This window comes from Hemicordylus capensis, chromosome 6 (genome assembly GCF_027244095.1).
Source record: "Hemicordylus capensis ecotype Gifberg chromosome 6, rHemCap1.1.pri, whole genome shotgun sequence".
Taxonomy (NCBI): Eukaryota; Metazoa; Chordata; class Lepidosauria; order Squamata; family Cordylidae; genus Hemicordylus; species Hemicordylus capensis.
The window spans coordinates 59,654,934-59,681,362 of NC_069662.1; the positions used below are offsets into that span (position 1 = coordinate 59,654,934).

A 26,429-nucleotide genomic window follows, 5' to 3' on the forward strand; every position below is an offset into this window, starting at 1 on the left:
ACTTGAAAGAGATCTAGAGAAACAGTCTCCTCCAAGAAAGGATATGGGTGCCACCCCATGCTTGAACAATTTGCCCAAGTATGAAACATTTGAGACTGGGCAGAGGTGGGTGGTAGTTATTCAAATGTGAGAGGTTTGATGAAGGTTTTTTTAAATCACAGAGGGGCCTCTTTCAAGGCTACTGCAACAATCCCCTCCGTCAAGGAGGCATTAACCTCCATCATTCAACAGAGGAGCCCTATTCTAGCAGTTTTAATAAACCAGGAGGGGCATGGTCAAGCATACACATGGCCATTCCCACACTTCCAAGAATCCTGTCTATACTGTCCAGTTGTATACTGAGTGGTATGGTATCCATCTTGCTTTGAATCTAGGACTGTTAAAGCTAGCCGGCAATTCTTTTGTAAGTTAATCATTGGTTGATGAGCCAGAGGATGTTCAGCACAGGGCATGGATGGTCTTTATGATTCTAAATGGATGAAGCCATAGTGGGTCTTGAAGAAGCATGTAGAAGAACATCTTACAGAAAATTATAAGGTAAATTTTCCCTCTCCTCCTTCCCTCTCCAACCCTCCAGTGTGGGGAGAGAGAGAGAGAGAGAGAGAGAGAGAGAGAGAGAGAGAGAGAGAGAGAGATGCCTGGAATGCATAAGCTAGGCAAAAAGCTAACAGCACCTTTCAGAACCTGATATAGCTTTTTGTTGACTTGTAAGAATACTCTGCTGTCTTCCTACTTCATCCAATGATCATTTGTGTAAATAACATTTAAATTTGTGCAAATTTATTTATTTATTTATTTAACCAAATAAACCAAATATTAAATAATCCTTTATTTACATTTAAATACTTTATTTATTTAAATTTATTCAAATGTAAACCAAATACTAAAAACACCATAAGATTCCAATCATCTCTCCTTCAGAGGTAGCCAGAATGCAAATAGTATTACACACTTTAAACTTCTCATTGCTCAGAGAAGAGGAGTTGGAGAGTGTGCAATAATATAAACATGATAAGAGAGAGCAACAGACACACCCAGTACTAACACTGTATATGTGGAGCCCCAGGTGAAACAGATATGAACAGTATCAATGGCTGAAGCAAGACACCAAATGCTGCCCACCTCCTGTTCCTTTGCCCACTTGTCCCCTGCCCCTTACCAGGCTGCCTGACTAGGCAACAGCTAGGCAACCACTGGGCCTGGCCAGAAAAGGGGTGAGCCATAGCTGGACAGCACACGACTGCTGCTCCTGCCACACCACCTCTGCTCTTTTGTGCTGGGCTGCGTCTGTGCATCTGGGCTGCATCTGTAAAATCTGTGTACGAAACAGATTTTGCATCTTGTTGCGAGCTCGAAACAAAATGCAGATCGCTGAAATGTTTCATCAAAACAGAAGTCGAACTGGTTGTTTCAACAGAACAAAACATGAAATGTTTCGAGTGTTCCAGCCATAGGGAACAATGAAGAACTTGAAGCACTCCACTATCCCCCATGGGTAGCTCCTAGGGATACCAAAGTGGCTTGGGTGGTAGGGCATGATGGGTGCTACCCTATCACCCAACCACAAAATAAATGGCCACACAGGAAATTTGTTTAACCTTTCCCCATAGGATCCTATAGGGATTGGGGGGGGGGGAGATTGAAAATGTGTTATAGTCACCTGCTTGCCCATTTCTTTTGTGGGTTGGGTAGTAGGAAGCACCATCATGCCCTACCATCAACCCACTTTGGTGTCTTTGGAGTTACCCCTGGGGAACAAGGGGGTGTTGTAAGTTTCCCCATTGTTCCCTATGGCCAGAACAAGCTATACTCACCGAGGGGACACAAGTTTTGCACTGCAATTTGCAATGCATTTTGCAACCCCACCTTGAAAAAACACTGCAGAAGCACACAGTGAAAGCGAATCTCCCAACACAAAACACACATTCCAAACACAGTCCAAAAATGGTCAAAAGAAGAATCACTGACCCAGAATCCACTGCCAGTCACAGTGCCTGCGCTGCAATAACATTATTGGCACAAGTTGGTCTCTCACACACAACTATGACCCCTTACATTGCAACAGCTGGCACAGCGGGCCACAGCAGTGAGAAGGATGGCCAGTAGGGGGAGAGGGAACCCGCACAGACACACACCCCGCGGCCTCAGAAAGCCCCCCCCCCCTGAAGGGGCTAAAGGTATTTTAAATATACTTTAATTTTTAAAAAATAAAGAAAATTCACTGACTGGTCCGGGACTGGACCGGACCGGGGGGGGGTTCAATGGGGGACCGGACCGAACTGGCCCGGTTCAGTTCGAGGCCAGTCCGACCTCGAACCAAACCGGGCCAGCCAGTTCCATGCACACCCCTACTTAGCTGCAAGCATAGTCATATGCTCTAGAGCAATGTTTCTCAAACTTTTCAGAGTCAAGGACCGGTAAATTATTCGTGCACAGTTTCCCAGACCAGCAGTTAGTAAAGGGATTTCAAGTTTAATTTTATCTATTTATTTATTTAACAGACTTCTATGCCTGCCCAAAACTTGCATCGCTGGGCAGTTTACAATTAAAATAATATCATAAGCATTAAAATCATTAAAATTAGAATCATTTAAAAGCAAACATTAAATATTAAAACTATACATCTCATAATTTTGGATAAGAAGATTACGCTTTGATCAGAAGGGAGAGGGGGGAAAGATGAGGCATCATGGCTCCCTGGCACCTGAGATTTGTCAAGTCCCGATTTAACATTACCATATTTTAAAAATATGTTGCAACCTTACACTTTGCTTTATTGCTCAGTATCAGCCGCCCATTCTCAGCTGCCCCCTCCCCACCGTTCACTCACTCTTACAATTACTCTTTTACAATTGAAGGCAACTTCTGTGTATGAACAGAGATGGAGCAACAGCTGCTATCCCAAAGCCACAGTGGAAGAACCCCACAATACACTGATAATCTTTTCCTAACCAGAGACATTATTGAATACAAGAGATGACGGGGGGGGGAAGAGTTATGTTTTGAATCTACATGTTTTATTCTGGCAGTTTTAGACAGTAGTAAGGTGGCTTTATACTGCAACAGGTCTCACCTAGCAGCACAAATGACAGTACCAACTTTGGCTCGTTTTCAAAACACTACCCTAAAAGTGTCAGCAGCAATACTACAGCAAAGGAAATAAAGGCTAAAAAAATCTATCTATCTATCTAATTTGTATACCGCCCCAAACTTTCGTCTCTGGGCGGTTTAACATGCATGTCACCCTTTCCAGCACCACCAAACTGCCTCTACCATGGCATGGGTGTTGGCAGGTTTGAGGAAAGGCTGAATACATTATGAACAGGGATGGACAGAGGGATAAGCCAAGGGGCCCTAATAACCCCCAGGGGGTGGGGTGCGGATGGAGAGGAGATGGCCATGCACAAGCGATGCCAGGATTGCCCAGGCACTGTTCTACGTACATTCATGCTGGAGTGCTGAGCTTGCCCCTAGGAAAAGCACCACGAGCAGGCTTGGTAACTGCAGCCCAGCCAGCCCTTTCTACAGCCGCCACACCAGCCCCGCCTGAAGTGAGGAAGAGCAGGAAATGGGACAGGAGCAAGCCACATTGTCCACCAAGCTCTACATACCAAGAAGGGTTGAGGGGGTGGGATAGAGGTCTCCCATCCAGGACGGGATTGAGGGGAAGCAAACTGGAGACTTGCAGGGCCCCGCTGCCAGTGGGCGGGGAGGGAAAGCTCTGGCAGCCCAGCCTGGCCTGCAGGGAGAAAAAGAACTGGGGCTGAAGGTGGGGGGATGGAGGAGGTGGTGGTTGACCAGCCTGGCCCCAGGCAGCACTTCCACGCCGGCCGGGCTTCCACGCCGGCCGGGCTCCTCTCAGTGGCGCGGCCGCTGCCCCATCCTCCCTCAGCAGTTATTCCCCACAGCATGTGCCCTCATTGCCTCAGAGCACGCTCATTTCCAGGAAGTTCCTGCCAGAAGTGCTGGAGTGAAGGTTGAAGAAGCTGTTCGGTTTGGGTGATAAAGGCAGCTATTTCTGCCAGAGAGGAGAGCAGGTGGGGGAAGCGAGCTCCGTGGAGGGCTCAGGAGTGACGGGCCAGGAAAAAAGGCCTTGGGGGCACGGACCGGCACTCAACCTTTAGCGGACCAGCACCGGTCCCCGGACCGGCGGTTGAGAAAGCCCGCTCTAGAGCACCTTCAGCCACATTTTGACTGAGTACACCTTGCAATGCAGATTGCAGAGCAGACCGGACAGTGAGTGAAGCACAAGGTAGTCTCAAGGCCAATGGGGGCACAGTTGCCCATGACAACACTTGATTTGTATGAAAATCCAACCAAGAAGCAAGGAGACTGCAAGCCAATTGGAAACCAGTGCCAGAAAACCAATCAGCAAGGGGAAAACAGGCCTCCAAATGGCGCTCAAAACGTCAAAATGTTACGATTCGAAATGAGGTGGTTTTGTCCTGAGCTCAAAATAGGCCTTTTATTTAAAAGGCATTTTGCTTTAAGCGCAAAAAATTTGAAACGGCCGCTTTTGAGTGGAAACGTTTTGCACATCCCTACTGCATGACAGACATGGACAAGAGCACCTCTGTGCCCAGCCACAGAGGCCATGTGCAGTTCTGCCACTAATTGCCTGTTAGTGGCAGCAGCAACCACAGCTTTGGACCAGCCAGCAAGTGGCATTTCCCCCAACGTGTCCTCAATTCTGAAATGAAGACTAAGAGAAAGACGGGGTAAATGCAATGAAAGGGAAAGAGTTGTGATATGCAAGGACAAGGCAGTGGAGTGGAATCAAGAATATTAATAGTTTAGTGGAACAGATATTATGTACAGAGAGGCAAGTGTGGTCTGCTTTTCGGTTCTCTTGCTGCTTGCTGTTTGTTAGCCCTGCCTCTACCACAGGACTGGGATAGAAATAACTAAAGCGCCATTCAAAAGCTGGCCTGGATCAAGGTATGGGTTAACCAAAAACACCACAAAAGGGAGAAGTGGAGAGTGTATCGCCTATAGAGTTGGGCCACAGCCACCTGTACAGGAGTGGCCTACAGTACTGCAGGACCTGTAGTGAGACGCCTCTGGTAGGGATCAGCCTGTTTCAAAACCAACCCTTGCAAGCTTTGAAAGTGGAGCAGGCAGCAGGAAGGAGGGAGGTTGCCAGCAGCTTCCTGTTCTCTCTTTGTGCTTTGTCCCCCAGATCTGCCACCCAAAGCAGCCTGCCTCACCTTGCTGCATGGTCAGACCAGCCTTGGATATGAGCAATTTTATTCACAAAGTTCATGTAAACTGGTCACAGGAGTCTATCAAGGGCTTCTTCCTGAGGTTCACACTTTGGTTCCTACTTAGCCTTCCAGATAGAAGCAGGTTTACTAGGTCTACTGGGAGTACAATAGTTAGTGTACATTTTCTCTCCATTTTAGAGAGAAGAGAAGAGAAGAGAAGAGAAGAGAAGAGAAGAGAAGAGAAGAGAAGAGAAGAGAAGAGAAGGCATTCAGGGAAGGATTTTGACCTATCCCTTTTATGAACCTTTTCTTTACAAAGAAATAAGTAAACTCATTTTCAAAAGAGCTAATGTTGATTTTTCCAACTAAATGTCTATATGAGTAGTAATTCTTGAAGTCAGACAGATGGTGTCAAGAACGAGAAATTACCTAAGATAAAAATGAATCATCAGCTCTACAGCCTCCTAGGTATGTGTGATGCGGGTGGGTTACTTCCTTCCTGTTGGCACCTGCTTTAGTGCTTGTGGTCCAGAAGGAGGCTCATGGTTCTGTCACTGCCATAGCACATGCAACAATAATGTTGACAGCAGTGGAGAAATGGACAAGCACAGAGCAGTAAAAATGGAGCCTGGGAGAAGGACTAAGGGAAGAAGCAAATGGCAGCCCAGCCCAGTTTTGCATTCTTGTGTGACCCACCAGGATTGGGCCCAATCTCGGCGGTTTACATGGCGGCACGCCCGCCTAAGTAGCCACTCTCTTAAATGAAGATAAGGGAGCGAGCGCTCCCTTAACCTCGCTTTTGAAATCATGTGTTAGCCGTGGCTGCTTGTTCCACTGGCACACTCAGGAGGGGGATCCCTATAACGCACCATGCACTCGCGCGTGATGCATTATCAGAGCTCGGGGGGACGACATGCGGCGGTGCATTACGGCACCCCAGCCCCCACAGCTGCTGGGAGCGCAGCAGCTGGTCATCTAGGCAGGCGATCCACCCACCCAGGGAAGAGAGCTAGGCCGTCTGCGGGGAGGGTGAGTCAAAGCTTCTGTCCCCACAGAACTCCATGGAGCTCTTCTCACTGATCATGAGAAGAGCTCCAAAGTCTGGCTTAAAAAGCAATAAAGGTCTTGTGACATGAGATTATGTAAAGGACTGGTAAAGATGTGAGACTGAGATCTAAATTGGAGATTGCAATGTGCACCAGTGACGCAACCCAGATCTTTGCTGAAAAATTCTCAAGATTGTCTTGTAATCCGGTCAGTGTTGGAGTTACAGTACATGCTCTGGTGGATGGGCCTTTGTTCAGGGCTTGATCTCAGTATCTATTGGTGGTGGGGGGTGGGGACACGACCACTTCCAGTATGCTGTGAAATTATTCTCATAAGTGATGCAAGAAAATTGATTAGGCAGTATCTTTACATATTTCCTTATGCTCCATGGTGCCTGTCACACATTTGTGATAAAATCATTTACCCTGGGTGAACCTAAAAGCCCATGACACTCTGTTGTAAAAGCTAGTACAGGGGAGTTCCCAACCTTGGGTCTTCGTTGGACCCAAAGATGTTGTTGGACTACAACTCCCATCATCCCAAGTCACAAGGCCCTTTGGCCATGGGATTTGCATTTCCACAAGATCTGGGGACTCAAGGTTGGGAACACCCACGTAGACAGAACTATAATAGGACAAACAGGTGCAAAGAACCCAAGCCTCCCAGCTCCTAGGGACTGCCTGACTCACCCTCCCCCCCCCCCCAAAAAAAACTCAATTCCCAGCTGTGTTTGTTGCTGGGTGCATTTTTGTTCATTTTCTCCCTCAACGTGCACCCAGCAACAAACATGGCTGGGTAATGAGCTTCGGAGGATTTCTGCTGCCCTTCTGGGGTTCTGAGCATGCCCCCTTGCATGTGTTGTCACATGCAAAGACATGGCCAGAGCCCCGGCAGGGCCGTGCAAGCCCTCTGGAGCTCATTCCCAGCTGGTGTGTGCTGGGTACATATATTCTCCTTCCTCTCCCTCAAACTCGAGGAAGAGAAAGGAAAATGCACACCATTTTCAAACAAAGAACAGACACCAGCTGGAGGCTTCTACCCTAAATCTCCTTCAGTCAAATGTACCCCAAAGTCCCTTGGAGATCCTTGGACCTTCTCCACACACAAATTGGGCTTTGCATTGCGAATTCTAGCTTATCTAGAGGTATTGCCGGATTTTTAAAATGCTGGTTTTAAGCTACTTTTTCTGAAAATGCCAGAGCAAATAGGGAGAGGCACTGACGTAGAATCATTAGCATGATAAGAGGGATACTCTCTTCAGAAATGCCGATGTAGCTCTTTATAATCTCCCCCCACCCATCATTGGTAGAAGGAAAACACGGAGGCATGCAAAGTGAACTTGCAAAAACAAAAAACGAGAGCAGAGGGGAGGGGCTACTTTCCTCAATGCAGCGAGTGTAATTCGAAGTGGCTTCGCTCAACATTTGCCCGCAGGATGAAGCCATGTGCAAATAACTCCCTGGGAATGAGCACCGAGGAGCTCGCGTAGGTCCTCTGGGGCTGTGGCCATGCCCCTTGCATGTGACATCAAGGCCAGCAAGAATGCCAGCGGTGGGGGTGAACATAGGCCCCCGCGTCCCTGGCTATGCCACTGGGAACCCCTGAGCTGGTATATACTTTTAGGAGAGGCTGCACAGCTTAATGGGAAACCAAGTGTGTAACTCAACAGGGAGATGCAGCCATCCTGGATCTCTCATTAATCTATCTGTGTGATACAAGTTTTCAAACTCAGGTTTGTCCCATTCATATGCTACATTTTTAGATGCACTGAAAATATCCTTCTCTTATCTAGAAGCTGTAATGTATGGAGTAGCTGTCATGTTCCTCTGTGATTTGAGAGTTTTCAAAAAAGATTCCTTTTTCCACATTGTATTTCATATATATATATATATATATATATATATATATATATATATATATATATATATACACACACACACAGAGAGAGAGAGAGAGAGAGAGAGAGAGAGAGAGAGAGAGAGAGAGAGTTTGTACTGTGCACAGCCCAGGTGACTGCTGTGGCCAGAGTGCCTTTTACCACCTTCAACTGGTATGCCAACTCTGCCCTTAACAAGGAAAGTTGAAACTCATCCCAGTTATCCATGCCCTGATGGCATCCAGACTCCCACCCATGCCCACCCTGCCCTGCTTTCCTTTCTTTACACTAAAAGGATTATTAAAACAGTTGGGAGAAAAACAGAGGGGAAGAAACTCTTGGAGCAGGGAAAAGAGAAGGTAAATGTCTGTCAATTGCACTTTTAACAGACACTTAAGGACACACTAATTACTTACATGTATTTATATTACAATTTTTATGCCACTTTTTGGCAGTTAAAGTCCACAAAACAATTCGCTGAACAAATAAATGGGATCCAATAACATCAAGCATATCAAACAAAAACAAACAGCGATAAAACTAGAGGGGAAAGACAGCCAACATTTTTTTAAAATCCAGACAGATGAGGTTTTCAACCTTGGTCCTCAGATGCTGAGACTACACCTCCCATCATCCCTTTAGCCACTGTGGCTGACAATGATGGGAACTGTGGTCCAATAACATTTGGGGAGCCAAAGTTGTGATCCTTTGCAGTAGGCGGGGAACAATTGTTCGATAGAAAAGCCCACAGAAATAACAGTATTTCTGAAGGTTTCAAGGGAAGGGATCAGGTAAGTCTCTTGGGGAAGACATTTCCAGAATTCCTACCAAGAGTGCATGTCCTAAATATCTACCAGCCTAACTTCATATGGAGGTGGGATGCAGAGCATAGTCACATCTGACTGTCCCAATGGGTGGACAAATTTACGTGGGAGGAAGCAATCCTTCAGGAACCCTTGCCTTGATCCAAATTATTTAGAGCTTTAAAGTGGATAGCCAGCATTTTGAATTACACTCATAAATGAACCAGGAACCAATGTAGCAGACTGAATAATATCCGAATAATATGCTCCAAATACCAAGCCACCAGTGATGCCATGGCTGCAGTATTGTGTGCCAGCTGTAGTTTGCAGACACTCTTCCAAGCCACCCCATGTCAAGTGTCTTGCAACAGAGCACATTGCAACCTATATGTGGCCAGAGTGTGTGACACAGCCAGATCTGATGTTTCAGGAAAAGCTGCATCAGCTTCCCTAGCCAAAGCATGCAATGCAAAAGCACCCCTGGCTTTTGCAGATTATTTTCCTAATAATCAAGAAGTTTCATCTTCCCAGAATAAGGCAGGACCCAGAAGCACTCCCAGGTTGCTAAGGTGGTTCTTCAGAGACAGTGTTGCCCAATCAAAATAGGCCAGACTGTTTTTCCTGCTGACCAATAGACCTCTTTCATGTCTGGATTAAGTCTTCGCTTGTTCGCCCACAAACAGCCCATCACTGTAGAGCAGGCCTGCTCAACATTGCCCCCCGCAGCTGTTTTTGGACTACAACTCCCAGAATCCCCAGCCACAGTGGCCAATAGCAAAGGATTATGGAAGTTGTAGGCCAACATCTGCAGGAGGGCTGAAGTTGAACAGGCCTGCTGTAGAGGCTATGGAGAATAAAATTGGATTCTAGAGGCTATTGGAGAATGAAATTTAGGGCAATTGACCATTTCAAATTCTATAATTTCAGTCTTCCTTGGACTCTTCAAAACTATTTGGGTATCTCTTTTAATCGCTTCTGGAGGGCAGATATACCATTCAGGATGGTCTGCAAATATTATAGTTGACTTATATTCATGACTAACTTTGTAATACATGCAGAATTGGCATTGCTCCTGGATTTTAGCATTATCTGCCTGCACATGCTTGGATGCCTGATGTTTAAAAGCATGTCTGTGCGCTGAAAAGAAGGGGAGAAGGATGTGGCAACTCCCTGAAGCTGTGGATGTTCTGTAAGGAAGCCTCCTTGCATCATTTCTTCAACCCTTGACCTTCTGAGTCATTGAAGGTAAGGAAGGTGCTGATGAAATCAGTCCAAGCCAAATTATGAAAAGGTGACTAGTAGGTGTCTGGAAGATAAAAGGAGGGCGGATTTCCTGTAGACATGAATACCAGTTGACATGCTGCCATATTCCTCTAGATTGTCCCTCCTTAGCTGGGGGCTTGTTGGTTCAACTCCAGTTTCACATTCTGAGAAATTAATTATATATACAGCTGAAGGTTGCTGGAAATGTTTTCTCTGCATCTGCTATTCTCTTATGTGCTGCTACTGATTAGTGTCATAACTGCTTTATAAGGTTGCACAACAGACAGGATAAGAACACCTCAAAAGGCATTCCACCATCAATTTAGCTTCTTTATTCCCATTCCTGTAATAGCTGTCTCTTTGGAATTGGGGAGTGTGAATCAGTTGTTCTGCAATTTCCTAATAATCAAGAAGTTAAAAACTGGGAAAACTTCAGCAGTAACTAGATTTATTCCTGAATTTAATGAAAGATTTAGAGATGCCTTTGTCCCTCATTTATTCACCTTATTTAAACTATATGGTGGATAAGAGTAAGCCCACAGATTCTTGGAAAGATACCAGGAAAGTAGTTATTCCTAAAGCAGGAATAACTACTTTCCTGCTTCTTATAGCCCCATTTCCCTGATCAATCCAGACTGTTAAACATTTACATCCATTTTAGGACAGAGGCTGTGGTAACTCCAAACATAATGAGGAGGAGTAAAGATTTATACCATGGTGCTATTTGACAGGGGGTATCCATGGAACTCTAGCCATTATCCAAATGGCCAAAGATCAAAGGTCTTTCCTGACATTACTTTCCTGGTAAAAATGACAGTGGATGCCAAGAAAGCCTTTGACCATGTAGAATGGAAATATTTGTGCTATCTCCTTCTCAGAATGGGATTTGGCCTGAACTTTTACAAAACAGTGAGAGCAGAATGTCAGTTGCCAAAGTTATTAAGATGGGTATGAGGAAAGGCTGATCTCTATTGTCTTTCCTATTTGTCAGTAGAACCACTGCCTGTAGCACTTTGAAACAATTCACAGTTGAAAGGATGAACTGATAATTTAGTCCCATGTGTTATTAATCCAAATTAGATTTTTCCAGAGTTGTTCACAGAATTCCAGAGGGCTGGAACTATTTCTGGAAATAAGGAAATAATAAGATAGCATCTGCCTTTTAGGAGAGGAGAGCTGGTCTTGTGGTAACAAGCATGACTTGTCCCCATAGCTAAGCAGGGTCTGCCCTGGTTGCATATGAATGGGAGACTTGATGTGTGAGCACTGCAAGATATTCCCCTCAGGGGATGGAGCCGCTCTGGGAAGAGCAGAAGGTTCCAAGTTCCCTCCCTGGCTTCTCCAAGATAGGGCTGAGAGAGATTCCTGCCTGCAACCTTGGAGGAGCTGTTGCCCGTCTGTGAAGACACTACTGAGCTAGATAGACCAATGGTCTGACTCAGTATATGGCAGTTTCCTAGGTCAGCTTCAGTAAAAGTTAAGGAGACTTAACAGATAGCGCAAACCATCGCACAATATCCTTAATTTCAAATGCTAGCAAAATGCTCAGGATCATCCAATGCAGATTAGAGCCCTACGTGAAAAGAGAAATGCTGCATGTTCAAGCTGGTTTCAGAAAAGGCTGAGGAACAAGAGACATCATTGCTGATGCATGCTGGATAATTGAGAAAGCCAAAGAATACCAGAAAGAAGTCTTTATTGACTACAGAAAAGCCTCCGATTTCATTGACCATGTCAAGTTGTGGAATATCCTTAGGAAAATGGGCATCCCAGAACATCTCATTGTCCTCATGAGAAACCTATACACAGGACAGGAAGCCACGGTCCAGACAGAACATGTGAAACAGACTGGTTCCAGATCGGCAAAGGAGTAAGACAAGGCTGTATACTTTCTCCTTCTTTATGCTGGACATATACTGAGAGAAGCTGGATTGGAAGAAGAGTGTGGTTTTAAAGTTAGAGGAAGAAACATCAATAACCTGCGCTACACTGATGACACCACTCCGACAGCTGAGAATGTGCATGATCTGCAAGCTCTAGTAATGAAAGTCAAGGAGTACAATGGAAAAATGGGACTACAACTAAATGTAAAGAAGACTAAATGGATGACAATGGGTACAGCAACCAACCTCTGGATTGATAATGAAGACAATGAAGTAGTAGATAGCATCTGCCTTTTAGGATCAACCATCAACAGTAAAAGATCCAGCAGTCAAGAGATACACCGCAGACTAGCACTTGGTAGGGTTGCAATGAAGGCCTTGGAAAGGATATTTAGATGCCATGACATGTCTATACCTACAAAGATTAGTATCGTTCCGACAATGGTTTTTCCCATGAAACTCTATGGATGCAAAAGCTGGACTTTGAAGAAGCAAGATAGAAAAAATATTGACCCTTTTGAACTTTGTGCTAGAGAAGACTTTTGAGGATACCATGGACTGCCAGGAAAATAAACAAATGGATAATAGAACAGATCAATCCAGAATGTTCACTCGAGGCACAAATGACCAGGTTCGAACTATCATACTTTGGACACATTATGCAAAAACCCAGCTCCCTCGAGAAGTCCATAATGCTGGAGAGAGTCGAAGGAAAGAGAAGAAGAGGATGACCAGCAGCAAGGTGGATGGACTTGATTACAACAGCAATGAATGCACCACTCAGAGACCTTAAAGTCCAAGTTGAAGACAGATCATCCTGCAGAGAATCTATGTGGTCACTAAGAGTTAACACCAACTTGATGGCACTTCATCAATCAATCAATCAATCAATCAATCAGTAAAAATGGAAGTAATGAAAGTATCAACTACAAGATTTGACTCTAAAAGGTTGTGCTGGTTAGTTGGATTATAGCAGTAGGCTTATTATTCTATGTATGGAGAAACCCGAGTTAATCCAAGATGAATGGAATGGAGTTTGCCCATCTCTGATCCTTAGCAGCAGTTGACACAACTTCACATCCATGACGATGCTACCTTGTGATGATTTATAGGGTTTTTTAAAAAATGCTGATATTATTATTCAGAGGCTGAGCACCTCCAGCACTCTTGGACTCAAGTACATGGGTGATCAGGTTGTCCTTTTTTCAGAAAATAGCAAACACCACTTGCTGCAATCTCCTGTCATTTTGTGAAATTAGATTTTTAATGGAGGAGGGTGACAAAGAAGATTGTATCTGATGATAGTGCACTCCTTCTTTTCAGTGTTGTAGCACTCATGTTCCTGATACAAAAACAAAACAGAAAACAAATTTCAATTTTAGCAAGACCATCTCCCTCTTGTATTATGTGGGATGAGATACAATATGAGTGTCTCTCTTCAAAGAGACTTGCAGGTCTGTCATGCTAGAGGTAAATGCAGCAAGAGGCACTTTCTCTGATTTATTGTTTGTTTGTTTGTTTGTTTGTTTGTTTGTTTAATATACCACCCTTCAAAAATGGCTCAGGGCGCTTTACCTCAAAACATTGATTGCATTGAAAAGACATCAGGCATGAAATGTGTTGTTATGAGAATGAGAAATTACTTTTTACTCAATATGATGAATTTGCAGTAATGATTCATGCACCAAGGGTTGCAAGAGGATGTAACAGATTTTATTGCACTGCGATACAAGTTCTGCTTCTTTCTACCTCAACCTGACACTGAGGCTGTTCTCACGTGCAGCCAAGACCGATCTAAGACAGCCAAGGCTTGGCTGTGCATGAGAACCACCAAGCTCACACCCAATCCCAGTGGTGCTTTGGCAGCAAACCCGTCTGTGGAGCCAGACTCTTAAACAAGGTTAAGGGAGAGAGAGCTCCCTTATCCCCATTTATTAAATGGTGTACAGTGCCAGCAACTTTTAGCCAGAGCTGTAGCAGTGACGGGCACCCGCCTGTTGCTGTGGGCATGCCCACAATGCACCATGCACTCACATGGGCATGTTCTGACCCCCAAGAGCCAGCAATGGAACGTCTGGGCCTCTCCTGGCTGCCCAAACCATGTCTACATCCGAATGCTACTTTCTGATGAAGTTCCAGCCTTCACATTTAACACCGCCAAGTTCTGTGTGGCAGCATGTAAGATCCACCAGACTATGATGGCCAGGACCTCTCACTGACTCTGAATAGTTTTGATCTGTTGCTGATACAATTCGCTAGCACTCCTTTCTTATACACTTTGCTTTAGTCATGTTAGTAAGTTAGGATTTTTAGTAATTCAACGGTTTTTGAGCGTAGTACTTTTTGGCCTACTTTCCAGTAGGCTTATGAGGTCACCCTGCTTTGTGTGTGTTTGTTCGTGTGTCCCCCGCCCCCATCAACTTCGCAACGCCTGGACCAATATGAACCAATTTGGGTACAGCTGTAGGGAAACAAAGGGGTACCTCAATGGCGTAGTTATTGATTATGTCATCCACCCCAATCCAAGATGGCAGACGTGTAAACATTTGAGGTGCAAATGGGCTAACCTGTGAACCACTTAACTGATTTGAACCAAATTGGCTAAAGCTGTAGGGATACATAGGGATGCCCAAATGTTGTGGTGTGTGATGATGTCAATTCAAGATGGTGGCCACATGAACATTTGAGGCACAAGTGGGCTAATTTGTGGACTATCTAACCAATTTAAACCAAATTAGGTACAGCTGCAGTGAGTGACACATAGGGACACCTTAACGGTGTAGTTTGTGATGATGTCATCTACCCTGATCCAAGATAGCAGACATGTAAACTTTGGAAGCACAAGTGGGCTGACTTGTGAACCGCTTAACCGATTTGAACCAAATTGGCTACAGCTGTAGAGACACATAGGTATGCCCTAATGGTGTGGCGTTTGGTGATGTCATCCACCCCAATCCAAGATGGCAGATGCATTAACATTTGAGGTGCAAGAGATCTAACTTGTGGACCTCTATTTGAAACAAATTTAGTCCAGTTGTGGAGACTGTGAAAGGAAAGTGGGCTGATTAGTTCTCACTAGAACAACTTGTTGAGTATTATACAATTGATATGAATATTAGAGTGATAATATAGTTTTATGGTTCCATATGTAGTGATTTATACTGATTTTATAGTATTGAATTAGCTTTTTAGTAATAGTGTTATAGTCATCTTTACAACTTTAGAGCAACAGTTTCATAGTCAAACAAATAATAATAATAATAATAATAATAATAATAATAATTTATAATTTTTAATAGTTTCTAGTAATTTTATCATTAATTATATTATAGTCTACAGTCATTCTGGTCTATAGTAATTCTAATGCAATTCTAATGTTGATTTTAATTTTGACCATGCCGTTTTATAATTACTTTTTGATGTTGCTCTTCTGTACTGTCTTATGCTGGTCTCAAATCATAATAAAGTTGAGTTGATTTGATTTGACATCTGGACATGCGATTTGCGCATTCAGCAACGGAGCACCAATTGTCTCCAAGGTAAGTTTTTCTAGTCTTCCTCCCTGCAAATCCTCAAGCCCTTCTCACAGACTGTGAGAAAGGGCTCACTGACTCACAAAGCCTAGACTATCTATATAGAACTAGGGAATCTGAAGCACTGGAACAATTACTACAATGTTTCTAGTAGAGATTTAACCCTCATTAGATATCCAGTCTATATTATACTATAGATATTAGTATCACAACACTAAACATGTCATTGGAGCACCTGTCTTTTTGTTTTGTTGTTTTCTAAATCTAAAATAGCAGCAGTTGCGGCTGGAGGTGGTAATCAGGATCAGGTCTACAGCACACACAGGAAGGGGTCTTTAATCCCTTCCCCTCTACTTAAGTAGTAATTAAGTTAAAATCCATACACACTGTCATGTAGCTAAGCCATAGGCAGCAGTCACTAGGAGTCACAAATCCAAATCCAGGACTAGGAGAACCAGGAACAAGCCAAGTAAGTAGTCAGTAGCCAGAGCATTTAGACAGGAGCCTGGAATACGCTAGAAGTCAAGGCAGGTAGACAGTCAGGAGCCAGAGGGTCAAAGCAGGAATCGGGAGCAAGCCCAGGTCAAGCCTTATCAACCATCACAAGCCAAGGAGTCAAGCAGGTCATCAGAAGTTAAGAGCAAGCCAGAGGTCACCAAGCAGACACAAGAAGTTGCAAGACAAACACACCAGGAACAAAGTAACCTTGATATTGAGGCAAGCCATGCTTCAGCCAGGAAGCCTCTTATACTTCCTGCTAGAGCAATGATCTTTTCTCATTTTGAGGACCACAATTTTGGGAACCGCCAGAGTACACACCCCCTGCACCATCTGCCGCAGGCCTGCTACATTAGCACAGACCCGGAGGCCAGTGCTTGGCCTCCCCTGCAGCACATAACTCAGTGGCACATTGAAGGTGCTCACCAGGCACTAGGCTTGTGCATTTCAATTCAGGCACAAATCGATTTGTGCCCAAAAATGGACATTTTGGATGATTTGTCTACAAATCGAAACCAGAATTAGACCGCTGATAATTTTCATTTACAAACTGAAATGACCTCCTCTCAGATCCGAATTTTGTTTACTTCGGAAAATGCTCCGGAGCTCCATTTCAGCTTTGCATTGCAAATTGTCCTTTTGGTCTCTCCACACTCCAGCAGCAACTGACTGAGTGTTTGTCAGAAGGATTAGCATAGCAGAAGATAAGATATGCAAAAAGGGTCACAGCTTTTCTGAAGAAATTTCCGTGGGCAATGGCATGAATGATATTTAGTTAAGAGAAATGTGTTGTATTGTGATGCAATTGTGTGCTGAGAATGAAATGATTAAGCTGAGAGCAGACAATCCATTGTCAACTCTAAGTAACAATATCTAGAGCTTCCACTTTGTCTGGGCTGCTGGGAGCGCCTGGAGACTTCCTACAGCTTTGCTAGCAAAGGTCCTCTCCTCCTCCCCCCCCCACTTTTCTCCCTCTTTATTATTTTGTGTGTAATGATTAAGATTCCACATGCCCCCATCCTGTTTGCATTTAAAATATTTAAGCCCTTGCAGAAAACAAAACACCAGTAAGGACACCGCTCTGCAAGTCTCTTTCAAGGTTTATGGGAGGCACAAGCTATTATGCTTGGTTGAAGCAAAAAGCATACACTTGCTGGGTTATTATTAACACACTGGGAAGTATGTAAGCCCCACAATTATGCCTTCTCTTTAATGAACCTGGAAGAACACACTGCCCTGAAGGGTTTTGTTCATTAAAGATGTAAGCTGTAGGAACATTGTCTCATTAATTATCTGGTTTTAATTACACTTACCCTTTGAATCCATAGATATGGGGGGGAGTGTGTACACCGCCCAGACCCTCATACACTCTTTAGAAAAAGGAGGGGGGTCGTTGTGCAGTATTTAAAGGCAGAGGAGTCTCAAAGGAGGGGATCAAATCCTAAAGGGATGAGAATGCGGTGAGAAAGGAAGAGATAAAGCTGGAGGATGGGGGACGGGGAGCTTATTACTTGTAAATGTTACCATTATTACTACTTGTAAATTAAAGTGGAATATGGGGAGGGTGAGGGTTTGGGAGATAACATGATACAGGAAGACATCCCAATTGACAGATTTTTAATTTCAGGTTTGCATTGGAAAGAAAACTAGTTGGAGGTTAGACCCAGCTACCTTTATTGAATTGATGGCTCTATTTCCCATTTCCAGAAAGAGAGGACTGAGTTTGCACCAGGAATATATATGTTGGTGTAGGGCATCATTTCCTCCTTTCTTATGCATGTGTGGGTGAAGAGAGTGCTCCGTTCATTGCCTGTTCCATCATCTTTTGCCCCTATCCTCCACAATTGACTCCACTTTCCCAGGGGAGCTGCCAGGATTATCAAAGGGTTGATTTTTTGTGATTTGGGGAAGTTTGGGTGTCTTTAAGCTTTCCCCCATGGGGAATAATGGTGGTTTCAGCAGCCCCATAACTGCACTTGTGGGGCACTGGTGCACTTGGGGGCCACTGGTGTGCTGCTGAGCGAGTGGTGGTGTAGTGCACAGAGAGTGCCAACCCTCCCCTGGATTGCTAACCCATTGGGGTACTGGTCTTAGTTCTTTTCTGAGGTGTTGAGTTTAGATTCTCTGGTAGCAAATGAGATTTTTAATGAAAAACCATGAATCCACTCTCATATGCTACCAGAGAATCTACACCTCAGAAACAACAAAACCCAGTACACCATGGGCTTGTGGGTATGGGGGTGGTTGGCACCCTATGTGCACTACACCACCACTTGCTCTGGTTCACCCCAGAGCCCCACAAGTGGAGTTATGGGAATCCTGAAACCTCCATTATACCCTACGAGGAAAATCTGAAAGACGCATAACTTCATTAATTCTTTAAAAACCAGCCCTTTGCCAAATTCCTCTGAAAAAATTGTGGTAGCTTCCTTGCACCAACTGGGCACTACCACCAACCACACTCCACTCTGGGCCACCCCTTTCCCCGCTGCGTAAAGCTATACTTTTCCTGAAACCTCCATTATACCCTATGGGGAAAATCTGAAAGATGCGCAAACTTCAAAAATTCACCAAAAATCAGCCATTTGTCCAATTCCTTTGAAATTTTTGTGGTAGCTTCCACTCATTGGGCACTACAACCCCCACCCACTGTTTTGGTCATGTGACCCATTTTTTAATCCTAATTAATTCAGATTTGGATTTGGATTAATTCGGATACAAAACAAAACGGGGGTGATTCGGAAGGCTTAATTTTGGACAAAATCTGAAATGGGGTTGATTCAGATTCGGTCCAAATCAAAATGGAAAAAATACAAAATGCACAACCCTACCAGGCACCTTCCTGTCTTCCCAACTGCCGGTGCTCCTGTAGGCTGCCACCACTCACAGAAGATGTGGCAGAAGGGGCAGGGGTAGAGGACATGGGGGGGGTGGAAGTGGGGGGGAGGCAGTTCAGGGGCCCCCAGTGGGATCTGCACAGGTCACCAGTGGCCCATAGGCCATATAATGAAGAACACTGTGCTAGAGGAAAGGTGGGGAAACTCCTGGGCTTCAGAAAACTAGGCATCTGTTGTAATGTAGCAGGCTGCTACAAGGGGCAGCAGTGTGCAGGGAGCCAAGGCTAGCAGAGCATCTCTCTCTCTCTCTCTCTCTCTCTCTCTCTCTCTCTCTCTCTCTCTCTCTCACACACACACACACACACACACACACACACACACACACAGAGGCAGCTATGGGAGCTTCCCTCCTGAGGTTGATAGCAACTTCAGTGGGAGGGGTGTGCAATTTTGTTGAGACATAGTGCAGAGATGAAGAGTTAATGCTCCCCTCTCTGCACATTGCAGTCTCAGTCTTGATCCCCCACCATCATCATTGCTATTTTAATTCATTTTCAAATACTTAAGCCCTGGTAATGCTTTTCAGTGTTCCATGTGGTTAGATCCTCTATCATTACTTCAAGTAAAGTGTTCCATCAAGTTGATTTCGACTCCTGGTGCCCACAGAGCCCTGTGGTTTTCTTTTTGTAGGAGGGGTTTACCATTGCCTCCTCCCGCGCAGTATGAGATGATGCCTTTCAGCATCTTCCTATATCGCTGTTGCCCAATATAGGTATTTCTCATTGTCTGGGAAACATACGAGCAGGGATTCAAACCAAAAACCTTCTGCTTGTTAGTCAAGCATTTCCCTGCTGCGCCTCTTAAGGTGTTCTATCATTACTTAGGGACTGTCAAACAAGTTTTAACACAGCACTGGCCATAATACATGATTATATTCATCGGTAAGCAGCTAGCTACCTGGATTTTAGTCTGCAATGCCATCTTGTGGTGAAATTCCAAGTGCAACCTCTTAGCTCTGTTAATTCTATTTTTCAATGAAATGTCTGGCCCCACAACTTTAAGCTTAATACATCAACTTGGTGCAATTCACTCTATATTCTACACACAAAGGATTATAAGAAAAATATATTTACCTACGCAGCAACTTTCAGACCTACCCTGAGAGAAACAGTATATGCTTCCAGCTGCTAAATGGTAGGTATTTAATCTTGTAGATTACTTGGCTTAATGCACGGCTTTATTTGAACAACATGTATTTGTTAATTACTGCCAACTTTGTAAAATGGGTGATATACAGTCAGTAGTGGTGCCAGACCAGCGATGGCCCATGTCCAGCCGCTGCGCTGCCCTGCTCACCCTGCCCCCTACATCTGACGTCAAATGCAGGGGTTAGCCATGCCCCCACGCCGCATCTGACATCAGACACGGAGGCGTGGTCTGGCTCCCAAATGGGGCCATGTGGCCCCATTCGGGAGTTAGATTCAGGGCAGCGCTGCAAATGCAGCGCTGACCATCTAACTCCCGAATGGGGCCACGCAGCCACGTTTGGTAGCTGAACTGGGGCCAGCGCTGCGTTTGCAGCACAGCTGGAAGCGGCCCTCCCCTCCTGGCCATGCTGCAAACGCAGTGATGGCCATTTAACTCCCAAACGGGGCCATGCGGCCCCGCTCGGGAGCTAAACCATCCCTCCCCCACACGTCTGATGTCAGACGTGGGGGGGCATGTCCAGGCTGCGAGTGGTGGCCCCGAGAGGTGGTGGCCCAGGTTCTTTGAACCCAGTTACCCAATAGTGGCTATGCCCCCGTATACAGTAATGGAATCCTCTCCCTGGAGAAGTTCATCAGATCACCACTTAGACTGCTTTTCAATGAGCCATTGAAACATTGTTATTTTGTAAGATTTTTAACGGATTCTGTTTTGAGTCTCTTATAGTGTAGCTGCTGTTTTATCCTTGGTTTGTTTTATTGTTTATTATTTATTGTTTATTATTGCTGTTGTATTATCTTATAAGCCACCTTATGAGACCATTGGTCTAATAGGGAGAGTATGCATTCCTCAATTAAAATATCTAGAGAGAGCACTTTTTCATGATCCAGTAAGACAGGTTGAAGGCGGGTGGCAAGGAAGGCAGCAGAAGCTCTCCTTCCCTGCAGATGATCCTCCGGGAGTTACTGAGCCGGGCACGCTTAATGCATGCCCAGACAGTCTGCAGCTGCCACAGGCAACGTGGAGGTGAGGGGGTCAGGACACGTTGTCCCAACCCCTAGAAATCCCACAGTGCCCTGTGCAAGTACGCAGTACATTGTGGGGATACCCGCCCCGGTGACCGCCGGGAGCCCCCTGGGAACAGCAGTGGGAGCAGCCAGTTCTAACACATAAGCAGTTAGCCTGGAATAAGGGCACACTCTCGCCCTTAACCTCAGCTAACTGGCAAGTTCTGTAGGTGCGTTTTCTGCAGAGGCACTGCTGGGAGCCTCACAGCCTACCAGCGGTTCTCACAGGCAACCAAACCTGGGCTTAGCTGTCCTAGCCCAGTCTTGGCGGCTCGTGAGAATAGCCTCATAATCTTTTACTACTGCAGTCATCAAGACTATGGGTAAGGGTCTGAAAGAGTATTGCCTGCCATATTTAGGGAGCTGTGCAAAATAAATTTCTTAGGGCAATACTAAGAGCACCAAGATGTGCTCATTCTGTGACGTTGAGATTTGATCTGGGTGTTCTGAGAATTGAGGCTAGAGCTTAGATGTTGATCCTAGCATTTTGACTTAGGATAAACTTCTTTCCTCAAGGATGGATTTTGGCAATTTTGGCTGATCGTTTTCAATCGTCTTGGGCCCAGGCAATCCATGCTAAAATTCTTTCATTGGGATTCTCCATTGATTATCTTGTTTTGTTGAGCCATAACCAAGCTCTGCAGGCTCTGAAGCAGAGAATCCTGGATACTGAAAATCAACACAAGCTTTCCGTGATCCCAGAATGTTCGAGAGGGAGGCTGGGTTTATGCACTGCTGGCAGGGGTCCCACTACTTATCTGTATACCCTAGAGCAGGGATTCTCAACGTGTGGGTCTCCAGATGTAATTGGACTTCAGCTCCCATAATTCCCAACCAAAGGCCACTGGGGCTGGGGATTATGGGTTGACAGAACCTATGGGGTATACTCGTGGGTCAAATGGGCCGTAACCCAGAATTTGGCTTAAAATAAACCAGATCTGGCAACCTTTCCCACATGTTGAGAAACCCTGCCCTAGAGAACCCATGCTATCTAAGGGCTTTCTTTAGAGCAAGGTACGACATGCTCCCGTCGGCTGTGCTGGCAGGGAGAATAAAGAGTATACCTAGGGAAGACAGAATCTGCCCTTTTGGTTATAAGGAGATTGGAACCATCCAACATGTTTTGCTCCGTTGTCTTTTTTTACAGAGAATTAAGACGCTCCCTGATATCTCCTTTTCTGGCACCCTTTCCAGGATGCTCAGAAGATTTTTGTGTCTCTTATCATTTGGCAAATCAATCCCCATCTATTATATAATGTGGTGAAGTTTTGCTCTCATGCTGTGTGGTTAGTCAGTTTTTTATTTCATGCATATGTTCTTCCTGAAATTTCAGTTTATATTTATATTTATTGTTAGCAATTGCTAGTTAAGTCTTTCATTGGTCCTGTATGTGACTGATGTTTTATTATTTTCTGGCAACTGTTAACCTTCTGTAGGATTTCTTTATTCTACTATTTTTTAGTTGTTTTGTAAGCGGACCATGGGTCATAAATAAAAATATCTATCTATCCAAATCTATACTTAGGGAATTGTTTCATGTATTCTTTCTTTCCTTGAAGTATCTTAAAGTTGCAGTCCTAAGTACTCTTGCAAGAGTCACAATGAAATCTATAAAGCCTGGGGCGCACCTAGGTAACTTTGGCAACCAGACCTGAGGCTGGAGGGCTTCGGAGGCCCCCACACACACTGCAAGCCCCCCCTTGATTTTTTAATACCTCTCTGATCTGCTGCCACCGCTGACCTGCTGCTGCTCACCCCACCCCCTGCCCCACCCAGTGCCGCTATTTCCACCTCACCACTGTTCACCACTATTTCCCTCTCTTTACTGCTGGGGTGAGCTGGGGCCAGCCCCCACTCCGGCAGCTGGAGCTGGCAGGCCTCCTCAGCCTGTGCAGACCGACCTCCTTGACCTGCGTGCATGCACAGTAGGAGTATGGAGTATCACTTTCCGTGACATCATGGGATGAGACATGTTAGAGGTTGTTGATTTTTACCCACAATAGGTAAAACAGCAGAGCACTAAGGAATGAGCACACACTCCAGTTACAGAGTAGGTAGCAGAGGATGGTTTGGATATTGCAGCTATTTAAAGAAAACACATGGAGATCCTTGTATGACTAAACACTAAATATTTATTGGTTAAATACACTTAGATAGGAAAGACCTATCTCTAATCTAAAGGACTACATAGTGGATAGGTAAGGAGAGAGAGAGATGTTTCCATCTGCTCTCTAGGAGGAAAGGAAGGATTGTGATGCAGCACAGGAAGTGCAGCAGAGTCAGTTCAGGGGTCATCGAGTAGGGACAGATAGGGAGACCCTGACTCACTGTCTCTACTCCCAATGCCCTTAGTGGTCATTAGGACAGTTGGTGCAAAAGGTCGATGCACTGGAAATTCATCTCCAACACACCTTCTCATCACCTGTCGCACCTGGTCATGAATCCCATATTCTCACAAAGCATCTGGAATCTGTCTTTGGCTAATCATCAGTCGGCAAGATCTTCAGCCTGTGGAGAGCAGTGGTCTTCACTTCATGATGCTCCCAGTTTGTCCCATGGCAAGCTTTGTTAGGGGAGATCTTGTTTAAGCTGGCCTCTGTATCATCTCCAGGGATTTGGGGTACCTCTTTGTTATATCCTGGGATTAGGGATGCACCACCTTGCTGAGTTCCATGCATTACCTGGTTGAGCAGAGCCTCCTTAGTCATTAATGGTACCTTCTCTGAGGTCTGCTGTGAGAGGGATATGCGCTTCCTTACTCATGTTTTTGGGATAGGGGGCGTTTGCCATTTGTTCAGACTAGCTTCATAACGGAACTGCTGAAGCAAATAGACATCATCAGTCGGCAAGATGTTCAGCTTGTGGTGAGCATCAGGGTTAGATGTCATCCTAAAGGCGAACTCTCACAACCTATACAGGAGTGAGGCAGGGATGTATCCTTGCCCTCTCGCTTTTCAATTTATATCTCAATGATTTGGCCCCCTGTTTAACCGACCCTAGCCTACATTCGCCATCTGCAGCAGGTGTGTGTATTCCTCTACTTCTTTATGCAGACGATGCTGCTATTTTAGCTAGGGCCGCGGTGGGCCTGAGGCGAGCATTGAAAAGATTAGACCTCTACTGTAGAGCCAATTATCTTTTGATCAATCACTCAAAATCCAAAGTCATGATTTTTTCAAGAAGGCACAAGCTGTTAAGATGGTCGATTGAGGATCAACAGTTAGAACAGGTCTATACATATAGATATTTAGGTGTGACCCTGCAAGCAACGGGTTCATGGAAGGCGCATACAGATCAAGTTACTCTTACTGCACGGAGAAGTTCTCTGGCTATCTGGAGATTTTTCTATTCTAAAGGAGGTGAGATCATATCGGCCGCCTTGAAATTATTTGTGGCCAAAGTCAGGAGCCAGCTATTATATGGGGCGCAACTTGGTCCTTTTCCTTCATACAAGTCTATGGATGCAGTTCAAAATGACTTCCTTAGGGCTCTACTTAGAGTACCTAGATGTGTCCCCAGTGCATTATTAAGGTTCGAGTTGGGTGTTCTGAAGATCGAGGTCTGGGCCTGGCTGTCTATTTTGACCTATTGGCTTAAAATCAGATTTTCACCCCGAGGATGGATTTCCCTTATCCTGGCTGATGTATTCCAGCCCACCTGGGACCAGGCTATCCAGGACAAAATTGTGTCCTTGGGTCTGTCCATGGACTACCTGGTCCTGTTAAGTCACAACCAGGCCAGGCAGATCCTGAAACAAAGACTCTTGGACTTCGAAATCCAACAAGAACTTTCCCGAATCCCTGATTGCACTAAAAGGAGGCTGGGTTTGAGCAGTTTTAGTTGGGACCCTGCTGCTTACTTGAATGCCCTGAGCTTGACATGCTATCAGAGGGCCTTTTTTAGAGCAAGATTTGATATGTTACCCTCAGCGGTGCTCTCAGGGAGGTTTCTGGGGATTCCTAGAGAGGATAGATTATGCCCATGTGGTATGGGGGAAGTCGAATCCATACAACATGTTTTGTTGCGCTGTCCATTATATAGAAATTTAAGATATTCCTTACTTACTCCTCTTCTGACACCCTTCCCAGGTTGCTCTGGAGGTTTTTATGTTTCCTATCTTCTTGCGGATAGAACTTTAGATGTCACCTTTAAGGTGGCTAAATTCTGTTCTATTGCAGTACTGTTGTGGCAGCGAGCTTTTCCTTGATTAATTATAAAATTTTAAATGATTATTTGTTTGTGGATATCCATCTATATATTTAAATATTTTACTTCCTTATTGTATTTCTCTGTGCTATGAGATGTTGTTATGTTATGTTATGCTGACCTTGGGTCGCAAATAAAGAACTTTGACTTTGCCATTCAGATTAGCTTCATAATGGAACTGCTGAAGCAAGTAGACATCATCAGTCGGCAAGATCTTCAGCCTGTGGAGAGCAGTGGACTTCACTTCATGATGCTCCCAGTTTGTCTCATGGGATGTTTTATTAGGGGAGATCTTGTTTAAGCTGGCCTCTGTGTCATCTCCTGGGATTTGGAGTGCCTCTTTGTTTGCTCCTGGGATTAGGGATGTGCCACCTTGCTGAGTTCCATGCATTACCTGGTTGAGCAGAGCCTCCTTAGTCATTAATGGTGCCTTCTCTGAGGTCTGATGTGAGAGGGATATGCGTTTCCTCACTCGTGTTTTTGGGATAGGAGGGTTTGCCATTTGTTCAGACTAGCTTCATAACGGAACTGCTTAAGCAAGTAGACATCATCAGTCGGCAAGATCTTCAGCCTGTGGAGAGCAGTGGACTTCACTTCATGATGATCCCAGTTTGTCTCATGGGACGTTTTATTAGGGGAGATCTTGTTTAAGCACACCTCTGTGTCATCTCCTGGGATTTGGAGTGCCTCTTTGTTAGCTCCTGGGATTAGGGATGCGCCAGCTTGCTGAGTTCCATGCTTTACCTGGTTGAGCAGAGCCTCCTTAGTCATTAATGGTGCCTTCTCTGAGGTCTGCTGTGAGAGGGATATGCGTTTCCTCACTCGTGTGTTTGGGATAATGGGCATTTGCCGCTTGTTCAGAGTAGCTTCATGAAGGTCCCCCTGAAGCAAGTAGACATCATCAGTCAGCAAAATGTTCAGATGAAGATGAACATCATTTAATCATTAAAATAATTCAGATTAAAATTACAGAAAGTACCACGTTAAAAATATTGCAACTATAAAT

General features: G+C 44.9%; 1 protein-coding gene across 3 annotated transcripts in view; it reads right to left on the reverse strand.

The window, feature by feature from the left end:
- The window catches only part of LOC128330352 (leucine-rich repeat-containing protein 37B-like), a 70,395-nt gene that overhangs the window by 11,023 nt on the left and 32,943 nt on the right, over positions 1-26,429 (reverse strand). For 2 of the 3 annotated variants that reach the window (XR_008310055.1, XR_008310054.1), the window contains one exon: positions 23,238-26,305. The exons of the other annotated variant lie outside the window; for it this stretch is intronic. The gene's annotated coding sequence lies outside the window, so the exon portion shown is untranslated. Of the gene's footprint in view, positions 1-23,237; positions 26,306-26,429 lie in introns of those variants that run through there. 3 annotated transcript variants of the gene reach the window in all.